Source organism: Diaphorina citri, unplaced genomic scaffold, assembly GCF_000475195.1.
Source record: "Diaphorina citri unplaced genomic scaffold, Diaci psyllid genome assembly version 1.1 scaffold4104, whole genome shotgun sequence".
Lineage (NCBI taxonomy): Eukaryota > Metazoa > Arthropoda > Insecta > Hemiptera > Psyllidae > Diaphorina > Diaphorina citri.
In genome coordinates this window covers 10,522-14,481 of record NW_007381503.1, presented here as the reverse complement: position 1 = coordinate 14,481, position 3,960 = coordinate 10,522, and the positions used below count along the sequence as shown (strand labels likewise).

Below are 3,960 nucleotides of genomic sequence, written 5' to 3'. Positions count from 1 at the left end.
ATTGTCCGGAATTTGAGTTGTAGAGGGTTCTTCCTATAATGGATGGGTTTCTAAGATTTGATCTCCGGGTTTCTATAATGGAAGAGTTTATTATGGAGTCCATTTTTTTTTTGTTTTTTTTTACAACCGATTATTACTGCAAGAGACAATCTAAACAAAATTTCTTTCAAGGGGGTCATCACCTAAATGTTTTTTATTCTGTTACTTGTGTTTCTACCTTCCAATCCAAATAGGAAAATTTTTTTTGTTTCCAAAATAACAAAGTTGTCTTAATTAATGTTCCAATGTTTCAGAGACTAAAGTTGTTAAAAGTAGTACCAGTAGTTGAAACGTCCGGGTTTGGTACAGAAGGAAGATCAAAGTCTTCCGTAGCTCGCCTATTACAGTCCTTAGAGGTACGTAGCCACTATGAGTCTCATGTGTGAGCCTTCATAAATGTGTCCGTCAAGGTTCGAGTTACAACACGCCACATCAACATACCTGAGGCAGAACCGGTTTGTATCCGTATCAATAAGTTAAAGTGAGCAAGGATATTTTCGTGTTCCTTTCGTGGGGTGTGTCTTAATCCAGAACGTAAAATCTAACTCTTTACTATTCCGTTTCCCTTAAGGGTAATTAACCTAAAAGACTTCGTTTAAAACGAATTTCATTTAAAAAACTATCAAAATTCATGTTCTGAAACAATCTCTAAGATTCGATATACTCCAGGTATGTAGGACAAAAGTTATTGAGAATTTCTACCCTCGTATTCATGTCAAAAATTATTAAAGAAAAATGAAAAGATAAATACAAAGTTCAAAAGACCGTAGTCCTTCTTACTTTACCGGAAGTACAAACAAAGTCTACCGTTAGGGATAGTTCTTCAAAAATTAGTAACGCCTAATTTCCCGAGTAGTACACGGTCTTGGGTCTGTATAATATGTTATGTTACAGACTTGATGAGTTTGGGTCGTTTTACCTTTAGTACTTTTCCACAGGATTGATGCACCTAGTCAATGAATTTCCTATTAAAATCTCTGGAATTTATTTATTATTATTATTATCTTTTTATTACAGAGGAAAAGGTTAAACAAGGAAAAAGAAAAGATAGTTGTAATATTGGGTCTAACTGTTCATAAACTAACAATGCCAGCTCCTGTTTTTTTCTTGAGATGAGGATGAGGGTTGCACCACTGGAAAAAGAGTAGGTGCAGGGCCATTCAAGCAAAGTAAAAAGAGCAAGGTTTTTTCTGTCAAACCTTGGATTTGAACTCGGGGTATTTGTACAGCAAGCTAGTGTTTTACCACTGTGGATTAAAAAGGGGTAGCATCCCCGACGCTTTACGAAGCATAGACATCGACGAAATAAAAATAGAGCCGATAGAGTGATATGTGAGAACGCTCCGAGACGTCCCGGAGATCGTGTAAACAGGGACGTTTCTCTGTGACCGACTTCTAACGTTCTCTGTCACCGCACGGAACGTGCTCGGAGCATTCTTCCGCCATTTGTATTTGAGAATCTTTAAGTTTCTTCCTACTTACGCTTGACGGACTTCGAGAAATATCTTTAAAAGCTGAAATTACAGCTTTTTCTGCATTTTCATACGTGAAATTGCTGTGTAGTGAGTTTTTAAATACTTTTTTTTACCCCCGTACCTGCAGTAAGTACCTTTCGTTAACTTTAACCCCGAAGTAGATTGTACCTGTAAGATAAGATTCTTTAGGGCCAAAGCTATAATCTCATTTTATAACTTGTGAGAATTCTGGAAGAGAACGCCCCAAGCGTTCTCCAAGCATTCTTAGGGGTAACAAGTTCATAAAAATAGGATTGTAAAACCGGGGTTTGTATTTTGAGGTTAAGGTTACATTTTCAATAACTTGTTGTTGGTTGTGGAATGTGGTTTTGTATTTTGAACTTTTGTCCGAATTTCAAATTTTTCATGACTCGAATTTTATTTATGTTCCAAAACTTTCAATGGAGTTGAATGGAGTTTTTTTTACTTTCTAAATATCATTAAAGTTAAGCCATCACCGAGTATGGTTGGTGGCTGGACAGCTGACCTGCCCATCCAGGCAGGGATCACAGGCAAAAGTGGTTTACCAGGCTCAGCTCAGATCAAGAATGTATGAGCTCAGGTGAGAGTGATGAGTTTTTTTTTTATTATTATTAAGCTTGATTCACACTATAGTGCCAGTCACGGTCCAGTAACGGTCCGATCAAATGATTGTTGAAGGCAACCTGGGCGGGCAGCAATGATAAGCTGGCCTTGAAGGAGTTTGAACGATTCTGCTCACTTCTGTTTTGTAAGTACATATTGTTTTTCTATTAATTAAATAAGTTCATAAAAGGGAGAAAGGGAGAAAGAGAGAGAGAGAGAGAGAGTGAGTGAGTGAGTGAGTGAGTCAGAGAGAGAACTGTAACTATGGAGGTCTTATCATTCCAAAATCAAAGTGAGGAGGACATGATAGGAGAAAGTGAGCCGTCCCGAGAACGAATCTTAACTGTGTAGTGTAGGATAAAGTTTGCCTTAGGCGGGAATCGAACCCGCGAGGTTTAATAGAGAGAACTGTAACCACGGAGATCTCATCATCCCGAAATCAAAGAGAGAATTAGGATAGGATAGGAGAAAGCGAGTCGTTCCGAGAACGAACTTTACTTGTTTAGGATGAAGTTCGGCGGGTGGGGCGGAATTGCCCCCGCGACAAGACAAGCCAAGCCAGGCGCGCTATCCTTGAAGCTTTTTTTTATCTTTCTGTTAGGCTCTAAAGATAGAAACACACTACCATCACGTCACATGAACTCACATGGGGAGTCAGAAAGATGTAGTTCAAAGTTTTCCCATAATATTGTAGGTAATTCCGTGAATGATAGCCACACTGCCCCCACGTCACGTGAGCTTACGTGACGTGACGTAATGTGTTTCTACCTTGAGGTTCAATGTTCATAAAGATTTTCTGTGAATTTTTTCAGTGTCTTCAATGCACACAGATGACTGTAGACGGGAAGATATTGTCAGTGTAGTAAAGAATTGGCTGAAGAATGCAAAGCGAAGGCTTGAATCTGACTTGAGCAATAGATCACAACTGGATGGGTCTTCAACAATGGACTAGTTTTATCTTTGGTCCTAACACCTGAGTCAAGTCTGGACGGACCTATTGAGGCAGCAGAAGGCTGAAGAGGAACTTTAGCCATTTCTTCTGCAATAGAGCTGAATTTGCTAGCATAATGCTGCCAGCATGTCTAGAGTTGTATAAAGAGGAGTGAAGTCGTCGACAATGTTAGCAACAACAATAACCTTTGGTCCCACGGACCACGGTGCCCCTGGAATTTAGGGGCCCTGAAAAGCTTATAAATTGGAGTATCCAATCCTCCTTGACAATAGATCACAATTGGATGGCTCTTTGACAGTGGACTAGTTCTATCCTGGGTCCTACAGACCCCCAGGTATATCCCGCCCCCGTAACGCCCCTGGAATTTAGGGGCCCTGAAAAGCTCTTAAATTGGAGCATCTACCCCTCCTTGAACTACTGACCCAGGGGCCCGGAAAATATCCCGCCCTAACAGTCAACTCAAGAGATCAGCTCTAGACAGATCAGATTGGCTACAACAACAAGGCAGTGCCTTTAGTATACATGATGATGATGAACCACTTGAAACCTTGAAAGATAAACTGTAACGTATCATGTACCATGTACAATCCTGTAGAAACAATATTGTATCCTTGTAAATAGTAAATACATCTAGGTTCCATGTATAGTGTGAATACTCAATCTTTTGATCGGACCGTTACCGGACCGTGACTGGACCTTGACTGGCACTATAGTGTGAATCAGGCTTTAATTTTATAGCCAGGTACTTTTGGTGATTATGCAGAAGCCACAACAGTCGAAATGAAAGATCCTTTTTGTATTTAACCAACAACCTAACCCTATAATAACACTAATCACTGCTCTAATTGTGAAAATTCCTTTTTGTGGAGG

At 39.7% G+C, this 3,960-nt stretch overlaps 1 long non-coding RNA gene across 1 annotated transcript; it reads left to right on the top strand.

The window, feature by feature from the left end:
- The first annotated feature begins 2,217 nt into the window (after positions 1-2,217).
- LOC113472158 lies at positions 2,218-3,670 on the top strand. Its single transcript, XR_003394592.1, has 2 exons — positions 2,218-2,283; positions 2,951-3,670. It is a non-coding gene; the product is annotated as an uncharacterized LOC113472158 (long non-coding RNA).
- Positions 3,671-3,960: the final 290 nt, after the last annotated feature.